Consider the following 25,814-nt stretch of genomic DNA (forward strand, 5'->3'; position numbering starts at 1 on the left):
CTAGCAATATACTATTGCCCTTAAATGTTAATAGGTTTTACTGAGACTTCAAGTCTTTATCTTAGAAACCAGTTCTTCCAAAAGAAATCATTTTTAGCGTCCATTGGGGAATTGATGGGAGAAGACTTGAACATGAGGAGAAAGTAAGAGAGAGAACTTGAGAAGTTAAAGATAAAAGAGCACTTGAGTCAACTGTCCCTCACATGACAATGCTTTCTCTTTGTGTGTCTCCACACCTGTAAGACTCTTGTAGACTTTAAAAAAAAACGAGAAAAAGAAAAGAAAAAGAAACAAACCTGAAAACCAGGAGCTCTTTAATTCTTTTATGAAAGAGAATTCCTATGCTGTGTGACACAGGATGAGTCACGATGCCTCTTCCCTTCATTCCTCTCATTCTTGATGCATGGAGAGGGAGATTACAGAAAGCAATCTTGAAGAGTTTGTTCAGTGTTTTGTAAATATTAACTATTGAAAACACGTGAAATAAGTAATAAATCAGTCACCACCAACTGAAAACAAACACTAGGGGGATTCAAGTTTCTGAAATGCCATGTGTAAAATACCACCAAAAAATGGTGTGGTACAAAAAATGCTTCCAAATTATATTAAGTGATACAAATGTTAAGGCATAACAGGAGGACAACTGAAGTCACATAAAGCCACCTATGAACTGGCACCATAGACTCAGCGGAAATTTCTTCCATGTACGGATGCTGAAAGAAGTCACAGGAGATGCATTTCCATGGAAATAGCCTTAGTATTATTAATTTTTCCTGTTTTCTGCATCTGATAATGCATATTAAAATTTTAATGACCAAAAGAGGTGCGAACTTGTCAGTGATAAGTGAAGAAATTCTACCACTCTGTGGGACTGCAAAATGCCCACATGATTTGGAACCTTCAGCAGCCAAACAGATTGCACAAGCTCAACTAGCAATCCTGAAGCATGTCAGCTTTTCCACCTGGTGAGAAGAAGCCTGAGTTAGACATAGCATTAGTGTTGGAGTTCTGGCAGAGAACAACTATGCCAACTTAAGCAGTTACAAATACTGATCAAAAAAAGCACTTCAATAAGTCATTAGACACTGCACTTAAAAACAATAACAACAACAACAACAACAAACTCAGGGGCTGATGAGATTCCCCAGGCACTAGAAAGAATAGTGAGGAAGTCACTGACTATGTGGAAACCATTGCTTATTTCTAAAAACATCCTTAAATTCTTGCTCCATAAAGAAATCAGACCATCTCTTCCTAGTACTGTCTGTTCTTTCAGAACCTGCCAGTAAGTTTTACATGCAGTTTGTTGACACAAATTTGAGGCAGCACTTCTTTACATGCCATAGAGTATAATCTATAGGTACTTGCCACAATAATCGGTTTTTTACATTCTAATATATTAAAATGTGCCATATTTGTTTCAAAAGCACCACTTAATCCTTAGTTGGCAACATCACCTGAGATGGTTAAGATCTGCCTTCCCAACATGTGTTGTTACCACAGGGACTTAGTAGTGACCTCATTTACACACACCTGTTGGGTTAATTGGGCCGAAATGAAAGATGATATATATGCTCAAAATCTAAAACTGATTTTGTCTCAAAATTAAATATTTGTTTTTTTAATTAGCAATTTCTAAAGCGAAGTAACATACTCCAGATGTGCATTTGCCAGTTAATATACCCTGAATGTTTCATGACACTTGAGTAGCAAAATACATTGTAGAATGAATACAAATTTTTATGTATTTGCTGTGTAGAGTGATTACTATGAGAAAGTGGTCTCAATCACTGAATATATGGGGTGTTCTTGAAAGGTTAGGTCACTGCTTTAAAGTAAATAGGGACATTTCAATTGTGCCAAGTTAGCAAGCTGAGACTGGGCTGTCTTTGAAAATGTGTTTGCTTTGGAGAAGTTGTTCTTCATAACCTGCAGAAGTGTGCTGCATCTCTTAGAGAAAGACATCACTTACCTCTGCTTGACCTCTTCCTACCTATGTATTCATGCTTCTCAGACCACTGTCAGCTTCCTTTGAGCCACAGAAAGTTTTATGTAACAAAAACTGGTAGGATAAGAGCAAAACAGATACTTTCAGAGACTGCTAATACAGAGACAATAATGTCAATGATATATAAATGCTAGAACTAAATGTAACAAAAGGCTCATAATGTACATACCATTGATTTTTTTCTGCATATAATAATTTATCCAAAAGAAATGTTTGGAGATGTTCATAAAATGTTTCTACAATGATATGCACAGAATATTTTGAATGCAGAAAAAAAGAAGAAAGTTGCAATGAAAAAATAAAGAGTCTGGTTAGGTAGTTTAGATAATCTATTGAATGGAATACTGTATAATCAATAAAAATATGTGACAGAAAATTATTTAACAAATTTTGATAATATATTGATAGTTGAAATAAAATCCCCAACCAGGTATGGATAATAATTCAGTGTTTTTCCATGTACACAAATGTACACATTGAAATAGTAACTTGCTGAGCATGGTAGCTCATGTTTATAATTCCAGCTAGTTAGGAGGTCAGGCAGGAGGATCAAGTGATGGATACTAGTCCTGGCAAAATTAATAAGACTGGAGTCATGGCTCATGTGTTAGAGCATTGACTTAGCATATGAGGATGCCTAGGTTTGAACCTGTAGTAACACACACACACACACACACACACACACACACACACACACACAAATCAAGTATGATTTTATTGTTTGATTTTTTCCTTTTTTTAAAATTTTCAAATAGTTTTACTATGGGTGTTGTTTTATCTATAGAACAGCAAAGGGACAATTATGTTTAAATGAAGTGAAAATGAGAAAAAAACGTTAAATAACCTTCTCGATCCCCCTCTTCGACCTAGACTTCAACTCACATGGATATCAGTCTCTCTGTCTCCTGAGGTCATAAATATAATAGATGGTAAACTAGCTACTGTTCTTTTAATGCTATTTCACTTTTTTAAAGTGAGTGGAAACTTTGCATATTTGCAATCATACAAAGATGTCAACCATTAGAACCCTCAGAGTCTCTAAGCTGTTTTTTTAAGCTAACAAAAACCATATGAAATAATTGCCTTTTAATAATGATGACTACTTGAAGTGAACTTTTCAATATACAAATAATTTTATTTATTACCTGGCTATTGCATCCTACTTAAATTACAACTTTCACATCTTGATTTTCATTTGTACATTTATAGGGTCTTACTGATAAGTAAGTGCTTCTCTTAAGTAAGTAAAATTAACATTACCATATGAACTGGATTTGCTGTTAAAAGTATCTCACTAGGGGTTTGATTTATTCTATGATGCTTTCACTGATTTAATCATTGCTTAGACAATCAAAATATAATAATTTATTCTTATAAGTGTGAGAGTTTCTTGAGATTTCCTATGTCACAAACAATAGGCGTCAATGATTGATAATAAAGAAAAATGTGTCAATTTTGACATTTCAGTTCTGTCTAATACTTTTTTAAACCTTAAGAATGATCACAGCTTTCCTAAGTAGTTCAAGACATTAATAAAAAGTATTTTTTTATTTCAAGTGAGTAAGCAAAACTAATTATTTTCATTCTCAGAAGTATTAAAAAAAGAAGTATTAAAAATTCTCTAAATATATAATAGACAAAGTTAAGATGAATCAAAGATATAAGTATTACAAGAGATTAAACCAAAATTGTGCTAGAAGAAAATACTTGTAACTTTTTATATACAAAGGTCTTCCTAAAACATAAAGTAAATGGTTTATAAGTGGCACTATGTAAAAGGATATATAGCAAAAGCAAATTATTGACTAAGAAATATTTTAACATATAGAATAATATTTATTTTTCATAATAAACAAAGACAATATACAAATCAACAAAGATTAAGAAACAATAATAAATGAAAAGTTTTTAACAGCCAGTTCACAGTAATCTAAATGGGTCAGTAAAATTTTAAATTATCACTTAATCTAATTCATAAAACAATATAAATCAAACCAAAAATACTGGCTCAAGCCTGTTCTCCTGGCAATTTCAGAAGCTAGAGCAGGCAAGAAAGTAGTTCATGAGATTCCCTTTTATCTAACAGCAGTGCACAGTGGTAGATGCCTCTTATCCTAACTATGCAGCAAGCACCATGATTGGGCACAATGGCACATGCCTGTCATTCCCAGTAATGGATGTGGTGAAGTACAAGTAGGAAGACTGTAACCCACCTTTGGCCTAAAAAGCAAGACCCTACGTTAAGTAAATATAACAACACAGAAAAGAGGTAGAGATGTAACCAAAGTGGCAGAGCACCTGCCTACTAAGTGTGAAGCCCTAATTTCAATTCTTGGTATTGCCAAAAAAAATGGACAAAAAAGAAATTCTAATCAAACCACTGAAGAAATACTATTTTCACTTTTCTAACTAGAGAAATAATTGCTAAAACTCAAGAATGATGAGGCTTATAAAAGCAGACATATCCATTGCAGCTTTTGGAGTATAGAATTATAATGTTGAAAGTAAAATTTTAGTACCTATCAAAGTTTTAATTATATAAACATTTTGAAAATTATACTATACGGTTATATATATATTAAACAGTAAAATTGGAAACTGTCCAACTTATATAGTGATAAACACATTGTTGTTAAATTCAGAAAATAGAAATATTAGACAGCTATTAAGAGGAGAAAAGATAAAGTAATATATTAGAATATATAATACAATCAAACCCAGTGCTAGTGAAGATGTGAGGGAAAAGGAAACCCATTACACTATTAGTAGGACTATTCCATAGTGCAACCAGTATGGAAGGCAGTTTAGAGACTCATCAAAAAACAAACACAGAACTACAATTGATCCATTGATATCTTGGGCATTTATTTGAAAGTTACAAGTTGGACACCCATACATAAACAGACACACACGGACACACACACACACACACACACACACAATACACAATACATTGCTGCAGTATGTTCATTGTAACCAAATTATGGAAACAGTCCAGATAGCTTACAATGGAAGAGTCAATCAAGAAAATGTGATACACATATCTATGTATTATTACAGATATATTGGTATATTGGAGTTTTACTCTTCCAGTAGGAAAAGTAATAGTAGGCCATTTGCAGGGAAATGGGTAGACCTGGAAAAAAATAAGTTACATGAAGTAAGTCAGGCCCAGACAGACAAAGGAAGCATGTTTTCTCTCATATGTGGAAGTTAGGTCTAAATTCTAAACATATATGAAATATACAGGCCATAGTAATACATATTCAAACAAATTGAGTGAATTATGTTATCAGCAGGGGAAGATCCCAATGGTGTAACAATGAAATAAACAATGAAATAAAGTTTAACTACATGACTACCAGATGAATATATTTTGTCAAAGACAGTTGAAGTCAAGAGGAGGTGGTAGATGAATAGAATGAGGAAGCATGGAGGAATGCAATCATAATGTTTAATGTAAATATGCAAAAATGAAACCAGATAACTTTAGGGATGAGTGGAGTTGGAGAAATGGTGGAGGTGGGGAATGATGGAAAGGATGATGTTCAAAATGCATTGTTCTTATAAACTAGAGTTGAATTTGAAAGCCTTTTGTGTAACTACTTTAAAAAAATATATACACATACACACATACACATATATGATTTCATATTAAGAAAAAAGCAGGGGCTGGGAAGGTGGCTCAGTGCTAGAGCGCTTGCCTTGCATGCATGAGGCCCTGGGTTTGATTCCTCAACACCACATAAGCAGGAAAATAAAAGCCAGAAGTGGCGCTGTGGCTCGAGTGGTAGAGCGCTAGCCTTCAGCTGAAGAGCTGAGGGACAGCACCCAGGCCCAGAGTTCAGGCCCAGGACTGGACACCCACCCCCTCAAAAAAAGAAAGAAAAAAGCAAAGCACACAGAAGTTTAAACAGTGTGATTCCCCTTTGTGTTCTTAAAATATAAATAAATATATCTGTATGTATAACCTAGAAACCTGTAATGAATAGTGTAAGTTCAATAGATATCCACTTTTCATTTCTTTGTGCCATTTAAATTTTTACCATGTGAATACCTTTAAAAAATGAAAATAGCAAAACAAGATTCAGTGTAGTGGTAAATGGTAAAAGTTTTCTGTATTTTATTTAAAGAGTACTATTATATATGTTATTACTTCACTTTATTTGTCCAGGACAACAGTAAATAATTCACCTACAGTAGATTTCCATTTCCTTGTCCAGCAATTAAACTAGCCAAAAAGATAATCTATAAGTTATCGCATATATCCTATAGAATATACTTTTATATATTAAAATTTTAATACAAAATGCTAGAAAATATATTTGAGATTTGAATACCAATTTGGGTATTTATAGCTACTCAACTAAATACATATATATCTACATGATATTTTGCCATGTCTAACAGCAAATAATGTGTACTATGAAAATTTTGGCAAGCTGAATAAACTAAATATTATTTAAAATGTGATATCCATGCCTGTACAAGTAGTGCTTCTAAGTTTCAACAGTTTAGCTCTGCCAAGATTTTGAAATATGCCAAACAAGACTAATCAGAAAAGCATTTCTTATATACTTGAGTACCTATTATCTTACAGGCATAGCCCACGTTGATTTCTTGAACCTATCCTGAGATATGCTCTCAGGATACAATATGAGTAGTCTATTATTCAGGTACATGTTTTCACAAGCACTCTTATAGAAGGTTGTGATATTTCATATCATCTAATAGAGCATGGTCACATGATACAAGTACTCCATATCTTGTTTTTAATGTTTAAGTTTAATGTTTAATGTTTCAGTAAGACAATGAGCTTCTGACCTTTTTCCATTGTTACTTAACATTCTTGACATGTGGGTAGATTTTTTGATAAAAGCAAAGTCTCTCAGTGATAAATTAGAGGTCAATTTTTATGCCCACTTCAATTACATAGTGGAAACTGGGCACAGTATTATTTCCAACAATGCATGTAGTTTTTTCCTTCATTCCTGGCTTTTATTATGATGATAAGTACAAAGTCATGGGAATTTTGTTGGTCAGAGTCAATGGTAAAAAGTAATAGCAGCATGTTATTAATCAAATGATAGTTTGATTTCTATATTGGGATGTGACATACCTTATTAACAACTACTTTGAGAGACTTTAAATTGTTCTAGTGGAAATATTAAATCATCCAACATTACTATTTCTGAAAATGTTATTTGACTGTTTTCAAAATGCTGATGGACTATGCATTTTGTCATACAAGGTTACCTGCCTCATGTGTTAGTATCAAAAGTGAAAAAAAAATGAGGGGAAAGTAATGTTGATTATATACATTAAACTCAGCAATAAAAGTTGACTTATTTAAATAATTTACTAACATAAACATCTTTCTTATCATAGATAAGTAATTTAATTTTGAATAAAGCATTTGGATAGCTAGGACCTTCCATTGCCACACTACTCTTTAAGAGATAAATACATTCTTGGATATATAACTTTAACCAGAAAAATCTAGAGATAGTATTGCCTCTACTCTAGTTCTTCCTTTGACCTGATTCTTTTTATTTATTTGGTTGTAGTATCTCAAACAGTTGTACAAAAGGGTTGCAGTTCAGTATGTCCTTTAGTGAGTACAATGCATTTTGATTAAAGTCACCCTTATATGTCATTCATGCTTAGAGTTTGAGTATTATTTCTTCAGAAAATTCACTCTATCCCCTGCTTTTAGCCATTCTCTAACCTGTATTTGTTGTATTCCACAAGTAGCATGTGATATTGTCTAAACATACTTATATATTTATTAATTTGTTTAATAGTCTAAGGACACACACACTCACTCACACCACAATCTTAGCTCCAAAAGGATCACTGTCATCTTAATCAGATGTCTGTCTATCTCTAGTGCCTGAAGAATAAGTAATCTATATCTGAAAGAAATATTCAATCTAGAAAAACAAACAAACAGAAAACTTTGTTTCTTTGGTTCTAGAACAAGATTATCCAGAGTGGATTTAGTGAACTAATGTGTTTTAGGTGTGAATCACAGTTTTACATTAAGAAAATCACATTTTTTAAACTGAACTATAATAGCATTTCAGACAGTTCCATTTCATCTTTTTCCATCTAACAGGAAAGTCTACTATTTATTTTTAAATTTTTTCCTATTAATATATAGTTATGCTTTCTATAGAAGTGTATCAAAAGAATGCAAACTTAAAGGAATTGTTCAGTACATAGCATTCACAACAATTCACATAATCACTTTACTAATAATTTGTGGCTCACACCTGTAATCCTAGCTAGGTTAAGAGGTTAAGATCTGTGAACTGTTGTTCAAAACCAGCCCAGGAAGGAAAGTCCATAAGATTCTTAGCTCTAATAAACTACTCAAAAAAAGCCAGAAGTGGCACTCTGAAAGGTGGTACAGCATTAGCCTTAAGCCAAAATTGGCTCAGGGATAGTGTCCAGGCCCTTCGTTCAAGTCACAGAACTGCAAAACATAAAAATTCCAGTAGTTGATTTACTAAGGATTCATTAAGAAGAAATACGCTTAATATTCCACAACAATGAAGTATAAAGAGTCAACAAATGTTTCCAATTAGATTCTAATTGCTTTAGGAACTATTCTATTTTATTCTTTTCTTTCTACCTTCACATTACCAGTAGCTATTTCTAATTTTATGAAAAAGAATTAGAATGTAGAATTCTTTTAGGATAAATTTGAAAGAAGAAAGAATACTAAAATAATAGTCACTGCTGAGCTTAAATCCTGTCTCAGTCATTTAAAGGTTATAAAAGTTAGAAAATAATACCATTATGTCAAGCCTTGCTCTAATCCTGTCTTGATACTTACATTTCTAATGATCTCTTAATGGATGGATATTTGTATACATGTTTATCTTTTTCATTTTATTTTATTTTTTTACGGATCCTGAGGCTTGAACTCGGGGCCTGGATGCTGTCACTGAACTCCTTCTGTTCAAGGCTAGCACTCTACCACTTGAGCCATTTCTGGCACCATTTCTGGCTTTTTCTGTGATTTAATTGGTGATCAGAGTCTCACAGACTTTTCTGTCTGGGCTGGCTTCCAACTGTGATCCTTATACCTCAGCCTCCTAAGTAACTAGGATTACAAGCGTGTGCCATCCATACCTATCTACATGTTTACCTTTAACAGAATACTAATAAAGACTTACATGACACTAAATATAGAGCTTAAATTACCTCGATCTCACTGGCAATGATACTAAATTTCAGGCTTATACTTGCCTCACACTATTTGTAAATCATTATTAGAGCAACTGTGATTTGTGGTTTAGGTAAAGTTATCTGAAAGTAACAGAATACTAAAGTATATTTGGCATCCTAACATGCGAAGTCACAAGAAAGACTAACAGCTCTAAAGTCAACTCTTAGTTTTGCTGTGCATTTTGAGAGTGCCTATAACCCTATTTGGTTACTTGTTTTGATGTCTCAACTTTGTCATCTGAAACAAAGGTGAAGCAATTCAGCTGTGACACTATATACTGTGAAAAGGAACTTTACTACTTGTGGGAGAGGAGGGTTAGGAGGGAAGAAACCTGGGAGAAACGAGAGAAGAGTCCCCAAATTCAGTGCCTATCTTAGACCTTAGAATTTACCAATTCTGGAGGAAACAGTCTTTGCACATATGATACATTAACAGCAATGGGATTAAATCATTATTTTTTAAGATAGGACTTAAATCCATGACCAGCATTCTTATTAGAGACGAAGAGGACACAGAGACACATGCATAGAGGAAGGCCATGTAATGATGGAGGCAGAGATTAAAATGGTAATAATATAAAAAGCAAGCATGACCTGGGGCTACAAGAAGCTCAGGACAGACAGGAAAAAATTCTCTTTTAAGCCACCAGAGGGAACATGCCTTGACTATGGATTTTTGGCCTCGAGAAGCCGAAAAAATACATTTCTATTGTTTTTAAGTTATTCACTTCATGAAACTCTCCAGATGCAAAAATAATAACAACCAAATAAAAAACAGGGAAAGAGTACAGCTTTTTTTTTTAATGTCGACATTGGCATCTCCAAGTCTCATACGTATATAAGTACATACAAGACAGAATCTATAAAAAACTGAGGCTGTGGTGATTGCTTTGTCAGTGGTTGCAAGTCAACCTAAAAAGGAATTCACTGCTCTATACTTGCCTTGGTTCCCTCTTAACTTCAACAGATACTCTTCAAAAGTGACAACTTCTTCTGTATCCTTTCAAGAAAAGAAAGCTGGAACTAGGTTTCAAACTAGTATTGGTCATGTTTTAACTAACATTATTTATAGATTTTAAAATTCCAAGTGTATTTTGATGTAAACAATAACTTTGGTGGTAAATCTACAATAGTAAGGGCTTGGAATGACTTAATTGGACATAGTTCAGGTTAGTTATTAAAAGAAAAATTATTATATTGCTAAAGAACTAGATTTAGAAAGATAATTTACCTATTTCTGATAAATGGAAGTTTAAATATGATTTCGAAAAACATATTTACATGGAAAATAAATAAAATTTCTTTTAGCCTAGGTTGTATACTATCTTGACATTGGCAATGACTCTAACAAGTATTCATGTTTTTTCTTGGGGTATCAGACCAACATAATTTAAGATTATACTTGAACTATTTCCTGATTTACAAAACTAACCACTTCTTATAAAATATGGAACCTGAATCAACTCCAAATGGATCAAAGACCTCAAAGTAAAAGCAGACACCCTGAAAACATTACAGAAAGGAATAGGAGAAACTCTAGAGCTCCTTGGCACAGGCTGAACTTTTCTTAATAAAGACCCAGAAACCCAACAAATCAAAGAAAGGTTAGAAAAATGGAACTGCATTAAACTATAGAGCTTCTGCATGGCAAAGCACATAGCTAGTAATATCAATAGAAAGCCCACTGACTGGGAGATCTCTACTAGCTATGCAACAGACAAGGGCCTCATATCTAAAATATGTTTAGAGCTCAAAACTTAAATCCTCCAAAAACAAGTCCTCCTGCACCATTAAAAAGTAGCTAAAGACTTAAAGAGAGACTTCTCTGAAGAGGAAATACATATGGCCAATAGACACATGAATAGAAATGCTCAACTTCTCTAAAAGAAATGCAAATCAAAACAACATTGAGTAGCCAGGTGCCGGTAGCTCACGCCTGTAATCCTAGCTACTCAGGAGGCTGCGATCTGAGGATTGCGGTTCAAAGCCAGCCCAGGCAGGAAAGTCCATGAGACTCTTATCTCCAATAAACCACTAGAAAACCAGAAGTGGTGCTGTGGCTCAAATGGTAGAGTGCTCACCTTGAGCTGAAGAGTGCAGGGACAGGGCCCAAGCCCAGTGTTCAAGCCCCACATGGACCCCCCCCTCCCAAAAAAAAATTGAGATTCCACTTCAGCCCAGTTAGAATGGCTATAATCAAGAAATGTACTAACAACAAATGCTGGGGGGGATGTAGCCAAAAGGGAATGCTACTGCACTGTTCAACCACTCTGGAAAGCAGTATGGAGGTTCCTCAAAAGACTAACCATAGAGTTCCCTATGATCCAGCAATCCCAGTTCTAGGCATTTACCCACATGATCACAAGCAAGCCTATACTAAAGCTACCAGCACAACTATGTTTATCACAACATTATTTACCATAGCTAAGATATGGAACCAACCAAGATGCCCCTCAGTAGATGAACGGATGAAGAAAATTATATTCATGAAGTCCCTTAAAGATCATCAAAATAATAAGTGATGTTTATAATTAAATTCTGTATGATCAAATGAAGAAAGAATAAAAGAATTGCCTTTCTAGGAAACCACAAATCTTGATTTTTTTCTTTTTTAAACCCAGAGGTATTCATTGACTATGAGTCAATGAAATTCTTTAAAATGTTTTAGTCTGATCTAGTCACCAAATATTCTAAAGTTGATAGCAAATTCTTTTATAAATCAAACAACAATTATTTACATTTGAATTTTTTGAAATGAGATGCTAAACAATTTATAAGTTCATCAAGGTATAAATATAATAAGTATAGTCATAATATTAAGAAAAATGAATTCAGTTGTTTTAATAGTTAAAATATTTTTCATTAAATGAAGTGGATAGATATATCACAAAAGACAATGTTTTTAACCACTTTAACATACTTAAAATATATAAATTATTAATATTAAGCAGTTATATTACATTTAGAAGAGAATTGTTATTAAGGATTAAACAACACAAAAGTAAATATTAGCAATACTTGATTATGAAGTATTTCTTGAATTCTTGTTTCAGTTGTAGATATTTATCATGTTCTATTCAAAAGTGGGAAGTAAAACTGCAATGCGAGAAATTAATTGAAAAGGTAAAAAAAGGATCTATACATTTACCATATTTTAATACTTTTTTTATGATGGTGATGACAAAGAAGAAGAGGTAGGGAAGGCTAATTTTGATTTCAGTATGCTTTGTGTACTGTCATGTCTAATTTACAGATGAGTAGACTTGGCATTAAAGCCATATGAATTGCTCACTAATTACAATCAATAAGTCATATCAGAAAAACTTAAATCCAGATCTTTATTATTAGAATCATTACACTACTTTGACTTTAATGTGTATGAAAATACCTGAGTGCGATGATTACAATAAAAATTTCCTCAAGCATGTTAAATACTAAAGAATTTATAAAATTGTAATAAGTGTTAAAAAAAACTTATTGTTTTTACGAAGATTTATAGAGAACACGGTCATTTTTTAACCCTCTTCATTTTATCTCACAGAACACTGCAGTGAGCCGGTAGTCCACACACTGGAATAGGAATCCAGTATAGAAATATACATGAGATCTAAGTTCTATAAAACTTAGTGCTAATCTTTGTGAAGAGGTATTTTATGCCTAAAATCACAGAGCTTAGTCTAGCAGAGGGGATAAATGTTAAACTAATTATTACATAACTAATGATTACACAATCACGAAGTCTATTCATTGACTATGCCATTTAATGTTCATTTTATCTCATTTTCTCATGAGGAATAATAATCCTGAGTTTCACAATGCTCTACTTTCTCTTTTCTCATAACCTATGACCTAAATTTCCAGTTTTATTCAAGTCCAAACTTACGTCCAGTTCTTCTCTAATAGCTTACAGAGATCTTGGCTATTACTAAATAACTTTACCACATAAGTTTCTTTTTTTTTTTCAACAATAGTATATGGGTTTCATCTTACAAGAAATTCCTATCACTTATAATGGAGGTCTGAAGTGTTAACTTTAATGGTATTCCAAGGTCAAGTTCTTATTTGGTAAAAGGGAGAACTATATGAATTGGTGAACTTTTCATGGGCAGTGAAAAGGAGGACATCAGATCTAGAACATTCCTTTGATAGTGAAGTTTTTGTTTTGTTTTGTGGTGTTTTGTTGTTGTTGTTTTGTTGGTGGTGTTTCTGGTGTTTGAACTCAGGGCTTGGCCACTCGGGACTAAGAGTCTCATGGACTTTATGGGCCTGGGCTGGTTTTGAACTACAATGTGAGACCTCAGCTGGATTATAGGCGTGAGCGATGGGTGGCTGGTTTGTTAATTTTTTAAGACTATATCATGTGCCTCAAATACACTAACATTCCAAGGACAACAGATCTTTCTCTATGTCCACGGCATCTAGACACACTTTGAAAACTAGTGAAATGACATTTTTGTCAAGATTTTCAAGCTCCATTTATTTTGTAGCTTCTTTCAAAGTATTAATATTAAAACCATTCTACATATGCTATATATTTTAAATAATAAGTGATATTTAATGTTTTTATTTATTTTAAGCTTTACCATTAAGAATTAATTACATATCTGGTAAATAATAAAATGGAACAAAGAAGAATATTTTTAAAACATATGTAAATCCTCTTTAAAAATTACAAATATGCATCTTATAAATTGTTTTACATGCTTGTATCTGAAGATTTTAATTTATATTTTGATAGACTTTATATTTTGCCCATAGTAAGTGTTGAAAAAATACATGCCTTTCAGTTTAGGGCTTAGAGAAAGAGTTCCATTTTACGTTCTCATCCTGATAGGGATGAGTATTTATCATATTCCATAACAGCTCACAGTTTGTTATACATTAACTGCTCATTCTTTGTGCCAGTAAGACTGTGCTGGAACAGCAAATGAATTTGGTGCATTCATTTAAATGATTCTGCAAACCACAGGCTACCCAGTTGTCTAATGATAAGAGAGCCCCCAAAGCCACCTGATACCTATTATACGCCCTTATTTTTTATTTATTTACTTTTTGGACACATGGTCAGTACTGTCAAGATATGAATACTGAGAAAAATTAGAAGGAAAAGTGTACCTCAAACTTAATCATGAAAAGGGGTTTTATTAATTCAAGCTCCCGTGATGATGTGGCTAGGTTGGAAGGGGAATGGGATATAAGATCTGGAGCGCTTCATCTGCTCCAAGACCAATGCTGGTTTTGGCACTACTCTCACTCCAGTGAGTTTCAAAAAAACAAGCAGGTGCTAGCAATCTGAGAGACCACATGCCAGCTACAGCTGCTTCAAACTGATTCAATTACATCTGCCTGAATAGTCCCAGCACATCAAACCACTTGAAGAGATCCATAGGCTTCAAGGAGAAGGTCTATCCTGAGGTAAAACTGTCCCTGAGATAAGCGCTTATGAATCTCCAGGTTTTGAAATACGGGATCATTCCACTGCTTGGTGCAAGAGAAAGATGGGGAAAATTTGATTCACTTTCAGTTTAAAATTAAAAACTGGCTGGAGAGAACACAAAAGGGCCCTTTGAATTTTTATGTTTTAAATTGGACAGTAGCTGTGGTCTTAAGGATACCTTGAAACAGCCCGATTTTGTGAGAACATTTCTCAAATCATTGAGTAAAACACATTTACAGAACATGCTCTTGGGATCTGGACATAGCTCCAAACCTTGTTTGTACAAAAAGGGGCCAAGCAGCTGGGAAATTCTGGAGTAGAGTGTGTCCTCATTAGTTTCCATCTGCCACCAGAACTCAGCTCATGGCAAGTTTGGCTAAGTCCTGGTGTACTCAGGTCCAAATGTGGGTCAGTTTTAATTACACTATACAGAATTCAGTGTGCAGTTTTTAAATCCTTATAATACAGCACAGAGGAATGGGCAGCTCTCCAGCTAATCAATTTTTTAAAAGTACATATATAAAAATTTTAAACCAGGCTAGACAGACAGTGGGTGGAAAAATATCTTATAAATGACTACAATGGTTACTTAAGAAAATTATTAGTGAAATTGGGTCATGAGCTAGTTCTGCTCTAAAAATTCAAAGTAAAAAATAAAGTATTTTCATTGGTAAGATGGAAAACTTACATAAGGTACATAATGCTTCTTGTTCTTTAGTGTGAGTGAGTAATGCCAAGGATGTGGCCAGGTTAGAGTAAATAGCTACAAGAATGCTGATTTTCACACTGCAGAGATATTTCCCACTTTGTCATCCACATTCAGCCCCTTTCAGTGTTTATTACTCATGGCAAAGATTGCAGAAAAGAAAAAAAATACCTGGTAAAGGTGAAAAAAACCAAACTAAGGCCAAAAAGAGAGGGGAAGAAGAAAAGTAAGGAGAGAAGAGGGGAGGAAAAGAGACAGAATGGGGGGAAGGGAAGGAGGGAGGCAAGGTGTCCAAAGTATTGAGGGGCAGACTCTGGGCTTGACTTGGCTTTCAGGGCCATCCACACAAATAGTGGCCAGAATCAACCCATCATAATATTCAGAATCTGTCCTGCCCAAAAGCTTCATCAGGTGCGGGAGAGCTAAAACATTAAGCTTTCAAGGATAACTGTCAGTTTTTTTTAAAGGAGTAATGATGTAAGCAGCCAATGTTGGACATTTATGAAATAACACAATGTACTGTCGTTGAATGCATAAAATATCCATTGGTTCAGCCCTAATGATAAAATAAAATAAAACACGACCATAAATGGTCAACGTACCTTAAATGTTCAAAGTATATTTAGCTTTTTGACTGAGTTATTATGAATTCTATCCATTTAATAGCAGTATATAATACTAGGTTCAGATGCTAGTATTTAATATTTAGTAAGCTGTGTGACTTTGCATGAGCAGTTAATTCTATATGGAATTATATATTATCACATGTAAAATGGAGAAAAGAACATCTGTCTGATTGTAAGAATTGTCAAATATCAAATATTATTAAGTATTCTTTACTTAACTATTTTGAGTTAAAAATGAATCCCTCCAAAAATATGTTTTGAAGTAACAACGCCCAGTACCACAAAATTTGATCTTATTTGGCCTTCAGTGAGGTAATAAGTTTAAATGAGATCATTAGAGTGGGCCCTTATACAATATGATAGATTTCCTTATGAGAAGAAATGAGACTGTGACAAGAGTTGACAGAGGGAAGGCATTCTAAAGAGAGCAAAGAAAAGCTGTCCATCTATATAAGTCAAAGGCCAGGAGCAGATCCTTTCCTCAGTCTGCATTGGTGGAAGTTTGCCTAGAAGGAAGTTTTGTATTGGAGGAAATCAGGACATCTTACCACATTAATTTCTTTTTTCAAGAAAAAGAAACTACACAGCTAGGTACTCACAATAGCTAAGCTTACTAAATCTCGGACTACTTAGATTGCAACACCTTTCCAACAGTACTACTTTTAGTTCATTAGGATGCCATTCGCAAGTAGGAATGATTTTTCATTGTTTTTTTAAGAGCTCCTACTTTTCAGGTGAGTGCCAGGGGCTCACGCCTGTAATCCTAACTACTCAGAAGGCTGAAGACTGGGGATTCTGGTTCAAAGCCAGCCAAGGCAGGAAAGTCTGTGAGACTCTTATCTCCAATAAAAGACTAATAAAAGGTCAAAAGTGGCACTCTGGCTCAAGTGGTAGAGCACTAGCCTCGAGCAAAAGCAGCTCAGGACCAGTGTCCAAACCCTGAGTTTAAGCCCCATGACTGGGGAGGGGGGGGATAAACAAAACAAACAAACAATATAAAAGAGCTTCTAGTTTTCAAAACAGGAGTGGGAGTTGTCTGGGTTTGTAGAAACAAGGCATCCATCACAAGCCACACTTCAATAATTAAGAGATATTAAAGCAAATGTGACTATCCCTTAAGATTTTCTTAATTTAGTAAGCAGTTAGAAATTGTGAGTCATGCTGAACTGATCATACTTTCTAGCTATCCTCAGAATCATATACTTCCAAAATTAATTGTATATTAATGAGTGAATCACATACTTACTTCAGATTCCTATACTACCCATCACAACAGCTTCATATTTTAACAAAAGAGAAAAAACATAAGTAGGGAAAAGTACTATCTACTGTATATCAAATAAGGTATTTCCATACTTAATCCATGTCCAATCTCACATTCATCATTAAAAACTGAGACATTGCTATTACCCCCATATTGTAGAAGCAAACACTTTAAGCTTAGGCAACTTGGTCAGATAACACAGATACTTAATTATGGAGCTGAAATGTCAGTGCAGGTCAGTTAGAATCCAAAAGTCCTAAATTCAAACAAAAGCAAGAGATTTAGAGTGCAGATGTCCATAACCATCATGGATTCCAAGATGCTGATTTATTCAAGGTATTCACAGACTCCTTTAAAACATCTGAACTCATGTAAATAGTAGATGCCTTCTTGCTGAATATGACCATCTAATTCTCTTTATGATGTAATGAAGGCCGGTCTAAAGGTAATCAATTTAGATAGGAGAGATCACATTGTAAGAACACCTGATAAAAACAATTAGCATATAACCAAGCAGTTCCTCTTCTGAATATATAACTTAAAAACTGAGAACAGGTTCTCAAAGAGATATTTGTACATTTTGATTCATAGCAGAGTTTGGCACTATCAAAATATGAAGTACTCCACGTGTCCATTGATGAATAAATGGATAAACAACATGGTATCATGCAGTATATACATATACTGTCATCTTTTAGCCTTAATATAAGGAAACTGATATGTACCATAACATGGGTGGGTGAATGCTGAGGACATTAGCAAACTTAAATAAGTCAAACTCTTTAATGTAACTAAGAGAAGACAAAATCATCAAGACAGAAAGCAGAATAATAGGTGTCAGGAGCTGGAGGGAGGTCTGGGGAATTATTTTGTCATGTGTATAATGTTTCAGTTTTATAAGAAGAAAGAATGATGCAATTGAATAGTTATGATGGCAGTATAAGCATTATAAGCATATTGAACTATGTGTCTAAAAAAGGATAAGTATGTGTTTTATCAAAAAAAGTTGGGAAATGGTAAAAAGTACACATGAGGGTTATCTTGATTCAGCATATGGATTTGTGAATTAAAATTTATCTTTTAAAAGGGATGGGTGAGGTTGAAAGAAATGGAGGGGAATTATGAAAAGGGTAACACTGATCAAGATTCATAGTACTCATAATCTGGCATATTGAATTGACTTCCTTCTTTGTAAGCACTTAAAGATAATACGTGTGTGTGTGTGTGTGTGTGTGTGTGTGTGTGTAGGACTGTAGGTATGGCCCCGATATGTGTAAGTGTATCGGTATATATAGGTATGTGTTTATAAATATACACTTAATTATATACATATATAAATATATATATATATATATATATATATATATATATGACTACAAGTGTGGCTCAGGTAGTAGGGTACTTGCCTAGCAAGTACAAGCCCCTGAGTGCAAACCCCTCTCACATTTTATTTAAGTTTCCTTTAAAGCTTTGAAAACATCAGTAACTTAGGTTGAATATTTGAGACAATCTATATGATAAAGCACAGGACTAGAACCCTGCTCCCAGGCAATTAGATCATCTCTCTTCAGTGTACCTGCACTGAAATGTAGTTGTAACTTTGGTAGCTGAGGTGATGATAAAAAGAACCTAAAATTAACTGAGTATTAGCTCCCTGACAACCAAGAATCTATGTTACCTAGATCTCAACACAATGAAATATGGGCTAGATACTATATTTTGTCCAGTTTGTAAATGAAAAACAAAGGAAAAGAGACTTGAGTAAGTCCATACTAATAATAAGCAGCCAAGCCAAAAGAATAATGTTAATATCTGGTTGTATTTCTCTAACTTGTATAATACTTGAAGACAAGGACTTCATTTTACTCATTTAGCCTATCATTCTATATAGAGATACTAACATTCATTTACCTTGTAGAACAGAAAAAAGTAAATAAGGAAGGGAGAAAGGGATAGGAGAGAAAAAATAGAGAAATTATACTTATGTATTTTATGTTCCCATCAATTATTGATTTTCTTCCTTTACTTCTTTAACCCTGAAATCATAGGAACCTTGAAATTATGCCAAGGATGTGATAATTTCTCTTTGAGATTGAAACAGTAATTCCTGGTTCAGACCACTGAAACAGCTGCTAATATCAGTCTGCCTTAATACTTAATATTCTAGCTAATACATATTCTTGGCTCATCTCTTAATTTCTAATCATGAAATTAACCGAAGGATATAGTTTAATCTATCACACTAACACTCACAGAACAAAAAATTTTATATCTATGCTACTGGCATCTTACCCACTAGAATAGTTATGGTAACTTGACCCCTAACATTTCGAAGTTTCTTCCAAATGTAAAAGTACCCACGAATATAGTCAACCAGTTGTACCCAAATCTGAGAAGCTTAAACAAAATCTTCTGATGTAGTAGAGATTGACTTCTTTTTCAACTGGTAGTGTACCTCTTTGAGTATTTCCTTCCACACAAAATGTAACTTTAGAAGGGCCTACGTAAAGCAAGTCTTAAAGGTACTAGTTGCACTTTACCTTTTTTATGTATTTACAGTTGGGACTTAGTTATAGAAGCTGTGTGTGTGTGTGTGTGTGTGTGTGTGTGTGTGTTGTGTATGTGTATCAAACACAGGACCCATTCCTTCTGCTTAGTAAAACAGTTACAAATTGTTAATGTTCTGATAATACCTGATCCAAAGAAAGTCAACAGACATTTTATTTTTATGGTTTTAGTGAGGTAGAGAGGGGAAAACAGCACAGTGAGTGCTAGGGAGGCTATGGCATTAATCATATAGCAGAGAACATTTGTTTATCTTGATGCTGCAAAGAGTTTCCAAGGTTACATACAACTTAATTGTTAATGCTTCAGCTTGTGAATAATGGAAATAGTATATATTATATATTTTTTACATATATAGGTATATATATGTCATGGGGCTTGAACTCTGGGCCTTGGCACTGCCCCTGAGCTCTTCAGCTCAAGGCTAGCACTATACCACTTGAGCCACAATGCCACTTTCTTGCTTTTTCTGTTTATGTGGTGCTGAGGAATTGAACCCAGGGCCTCATGCATGCAAGGCAAGCACTCACCACTGAGCCACCTTCCCAGCCCCTTAATTTCTCATTTTAAGAACAAGATTTAACAGACTTGTCATTTCTACCAAGCCAACAATATAAGAACCAAGAACCATCAAGCTTCATCCAAAATGTATAAGCAATACGTTTCTAGGTCACTGTCCTTCTATTTCTAATATAACACTAAAATTATTTATTCCTATTTCCATTCAACATTTAGGCATAAGGCATTGTGTTAAGGAACTACTGCCAAATTATTTACTTTACTGTCTATATTTCCCATTCCCAAAGAGATTAGTTCAATTCATATCATGATGAGTTCTTTCAAAAGGATAAATTTCATAAAGGCAGCTCCAACACTTAGTACTTGTGTTACCAAATACTCATGGAAACAACTTAGCAGTTTTTAATTACACAAGAGAGAATAATACAAGTCATTTGAGCAAGTTTTGAATATCAGGAATTTTGGAGACTACTAAATTGATCAATTAAATACTTCATATCAAATGCAGCAATGATGCTCATGAGACACTGTGTTGGAAATGAATTGTACAACTTGTGGGGAGGGGAATAAGGAGGAATAAGCAGGAGAAAATGAGAGTGGAGGTAACAATGTTTAAAAAGAAACGTTCTCACCAAGAGCCGGTGGCTCACACCTGTAATCCTAGCTACTCAGGAGGCTGAGATCTGACTATTGCGGTTCAAAGTCAGCCCGGGCAGGAAAGTCTGTCAGACTCTTATCTCCAATAAACTAGAAAAATCAGAAGTGGCTCTGTGGCTCAAGTGGTAGAGCACTCGCCTTGAGCTGAAGTGCGCAGGCAGTGCCCAAGCCCAGCGTTCCAAGCCCCACGACCAACAAAAAGAAAGAAAGAGAGAAAGGAAGAGAGAAAGGGAGGAAGAGAGAAAGAGAGAAAGAAAGAAAGAGAGAAAGAGAGAAAGAGAGAGAGAGAAAGAGAAAGGAAGCAAGGAAGGAAGGAAGGAAAGAAGCAAGGAAGGAAGGAAGGAAGAAGGAAAAGGGAAGAGGAAAGAAATGTTCTCATTACCTTACTTATGTAACTATAACCCCTCCCCCCAAAGTTCATCACCTTTACAATGAAGATATAAGAAAAAGAAAATAAGTGTAGCTTACTGTGTAATATTTGCAGATTTTTAAGTAGGGTACAGTCTATAATAACTGTCAGAGCATATAGAAACCCTTAACCAAAAGATAAACACTTTAAAAAACAATACCAAGTATCTAGCATTTTATTAAAGACAATGTTGCAGTCTTAAAATCTGCATCTGGATTTTAACATATCTTCAAGGATAACTATTTAATGTTCACCTTTTTTCACTAGTACTTCTACCACAACTATGACAGAGATGCATACACAAATCAAGAAATCATCTTAAAATGTGCCCTTAAATTTTCTGAATATGCCCCATGTGTCCACTAATAGCCAAATGCTTTCAAATCTGTTCAGCTAAATGGATCAATAACTATATCCAGCCTCACATAGTGGGGCTGCCAACATGGTAAAATTGAGCCAAACACAAAATGTCTCTACCAGGACAGAAATGACTGTCAAGACAGTTATCTGGAGAGATCTACTCTCGCAGGTATCCTTTGAAAAAGTCAATATACACATTATCCAGGGCAGTCAGCAGCTATTAAAGCAGTTTGAGACATGAAACAAAGGATTTAGAGAAAATATTTGGTAGCTAAAACCAATGAGTTTTATTATAAACCTATGTTAATAGTTCAAGGTCTACATCAAGTATCTTTCAAACTCAGGAGTCCACAAAATACAAACACATAACAGGAACAAGCAAACTGCTAACAAGCTTCTCTGTGCTCTCACTCATATGACACAGCTGCAAGCAACAATTGAGCAGGTGCAACCAAGCTTTTGAGAATTCCTGCCTGTTGCCCAGGCACCACAACACCCCACCGTTGAGATTTTAAACAGGTGCAAACATTTTTTCCCATTTGTCTAGTGCTTGAGACATGTAGCAGACAGTACATCTGCAACCACTTCTTACCTAAAGCAACCCCACAAAAAATAAACCCCAAAAGAGCAAAAAAGTTTGAAAACAACACGATGATTTAAAAGAAACAGTAGTATTGCAATAGTTCTAACTCGTCAAATAATCTTAAAACTGTTTATTTGATTTTTACAATGAAATTCAATGTATTTATAAAATATAGTTCTTCAAAGCTGTCAATAATTATAATTACAGTGCTCAAAAATGTACATTTTCATATTATGAACTCAGTGGCTTTAATGTACAAAAATCTAACAACTTGTCAGTTAATACATATATTTACATAACTATACTTAATTTACATACATACCTGTGTGGCTATGAGGCACCAACAGACTCGCAAGTTATCAGGTGTTCTGAAATGAAAAACAATTATGTCACCTAAGTAAAAGTTAGTTTATTAAATTGATAGGAGTATTTAAGCTGAGACAATTTCGGTAGAGAAGTAGGAAAGACTGCAGTATTTAAAGGAGGTGAATTATTTTGTTTCTATGGTCTCCATTGGATATTTCAGATCACCCAATCACCCTAAATTCATGAGTTAATACACAAACACACACAGACACACACACACCCCTAAGCTGTGTTATTAAAAAAACACCAGCAAGGGACTGAGACTCACCATAGCCTGGGAAACACAAATGCTTTCACTACAGGATGAGGCAAACACTTAAAAATGATTTTTTTTTTTGGTATTCTTCCAAGACTATTGCTTTCCTAATACAAATATGACTGCCGTGTCTAAAATGAAAGTACTCTGATTCATCTGCACTTGGTTTGGCTAGAAGATTGATGAGGAAGGAAGGTGCTTTTGCAGAGCTACCCACAAAACATGCATAAATAAATAAAAGTAAACTTTGAATGCTCATTAACTTTGCTGCAACAGTAAACAAAATGAGACTGATCAGTATGAGAGGGAATATTAACACCACATCAGGCATAATGCATAATGCCTCAACCAATACACTTTCACAAAACTGAGTGAAGTGGGTTTTGATTCTGAAGACTTGTGTAAGTACAGCTTAAACAAACACATGCCACTTACAATTAGACTTGAAAATTTTTGGATTTAGATGGAAGTTGCACTGTAACATGCAACTTCCAAACTAAATTCTAAAAAAAATTTCACAATTCTTTCTGAAAGCAAAACAAACTTTTTAATTTATATATATATATATATATATATATATATATATATATCTGTGAGCACAGTTAGCTTTACTTGTTTACTATTTATTTAAAAATATGTATAGGTAATAAGCAGTCTTGATGATGGCTCAGTGGGATTGAGAATTTCTAAAGGTATGTGGTGTGTCAAGAACTCAAAGTTCAAAAGTTTAACTCAGTAATTGTAGTTGTAGGACTCCAGCTTACATAATAGAATACCAAAAGAATTTATATAAAAAGACAAGTTTATGATAACAAAAACTATACATATCCTAAATGTCTAATAACAGAAAAGTAAAGCAAATCACTTACATGTAAGGGAAGATTTTTGCAATAATAAAAAGTACTTTAAAAGAATAATTTCATTTTATAGGAAATGTAATTTTATCACAGTAAAACACTATAATGGTCTATAAGCATGTATCATTTTCATGGACAGTATAAAATTATGTAGATGAGAAAAAACAAAAGAAACATGAAATAATAATTATATCTGAATGATAAATTATAAAGTGTTCAAATGTTGTAATTTCACCATTTTCATCATAGTAAAATTACTAGGTGGCAAATAGAGGCAGAAGAAAAAAAAACTACAAAGTGCAACGTGAAAATCATAAATCTTACCTTCCTCAGAGAAGTAAATTAATATAATCACTATTACCCAGTAAGTATATCTACATTAAGAAACACTTTCACCTCTTCCTCATAAAGTTATAGCCAAGGTCCTTTTTACTGCTCTAAAATTTATACCAGTACTTTAATAACACATTTTAATCATCTTTAAAAGTAAAGTTCTTTAATTATGCAGAGTGAAATGATGGCAATAACAATATAAGATTAAAAATCTGTTCAATCTAGTCCAGACTAATTATTTACTAAATCAACAACATTTAGTGAGCATCTACTATGTGCAAGGACCAGTTTTTGGCACTCTGATATACTGAGAGATGAATTAGGACATATTTTATCTTCACAGTGCTAACAATATAAAAACACTAAAAACATGTACAAACAGCTCAAATAAAGAGGTAAACATAAAATATCTCAAGGCATTTGTGAGCAATCATTAAGTAAGAAAGCATATGTCAGGGTTATCCTTTCATAGTATTGAGCAAAAAACTTTTATTTAGTTAACAATAAATAAAAACTCATGCTAATTAGTAGGCATCACTTACAAAAATGCACTAATAAATTACTTTTGCTAAGTATTTATGATTTTTAAGTGATATACTTTTCTCAAAGGAGATATAATAGAAAATCAAGCATTAAGGAATAGTGATCCAATCTAAGATACTACATTAGAAGATTATCTCATGTTATTTAGGACCACATGAAACACATGCACAATTATTAACAGATTACAGTTATTTATTGGCAACCAAAGTAAATTTGTTAGTTACTTGTTAATCCTGCCTAAAGATACTGTTATGACAACACCACCAGGGTACAACAGATTTGTTATGTAGATAAAATTACACACACACATATTTTTCTCAAAAGCAGGTCAGCTTTTGTGGGGACTAACCATAATCTTTGCCTTTCTGATGTCAGTACCACCTAATGGCTATCAAGTTGAGGTCAATGAGGTGTCACAGGGAGACAGCACTAAGAAAAGGTATTCATATGATCAATGATTTATCTGTATACCAGGTTCTAGACAGAAGCACAGTTAGAAGGTAGCATGACAATTATTTAACCATTTAGCTTTTGACATCAGACAGTGCTGGAAAAGAAGTCCAGTTGCTCTTCTTCGTGATTTTCAGCAAATTTCATGTTCCCCTCTGTGAAATGTTCATCACATTTCCTACCTTATAGGGTAATTTTTGTAAATCTGTGTCATAGTCATATGAAGGAATTAGTGCAGGCTACAAAGTATTTTTTAATTTTAATTAAACAAGGAAGATGACCTCACACTTTAAGATAAGGGACCATGAAGAGTAGGGAAACGAACAGCTCACTCTGTGTATTGCCCTATACTTCAACAGTTCACCAAAGAGCCAGTCCTGTGTTAGATGTCACCAAGCACAGAAAATACTCTGTTACAATAGAAACAGCCAAAATAACTCAAAATTAGTATTTTTAAGTACTATTCCTATCACTAAACAAAAAAGTAATAGATTCTAAGTTATACATGCAGCAATGATACCCAATATATCAGGATAAAAATATTTCATATTTAACTGAAACCATCAGGAAAAAGTAAAATATGAACAAAATAAATAAAATTAGTGACCTGGAATCATTCTATGTATTAAGAACATTTTA

The 25,814-nt window shown here is 33.9% G+C and overlaps 1 long non-coding RNA gene across 1 annotated transcript in view; it reads right to left on the minus strand.

Moving 5' to 3' along the window:
• The window catches only part of LOC105994928, a 253,180-nt gene that overhangs the window by 68,687 nt on the left and 158,679 nt on the right, over nucleotides 1–25,814 (minus strand). Inside the window, exon 2 of the long non-coding RNA XR_001175538.1 lies at nucleotides 22,693–22,738. This is a non-coding gene — a long non-coding RNA (uncharacterized LOC105994928). The remainder of the gene's footprint in view (nucleotides 1–22,692; nucleotides 22,739–25,814) is intronic.

The sequence above is a fragment of the Dipodomys ordii genome, unplaced genomic scaffold (assembly GCF_000151885.1).
Source record: "Dipodomys ordii isolate 6190 unplaced genomic scaffold, Dord_2.0 Scaffold111, whole genome shotgun sequence".
NCBI classification, from domain to species: Eukaryota; Metazoa; Chordata; class Mammalia; order Rodentia; family Heteromyidae; genus Dipodomys; species Dipodomys ordii.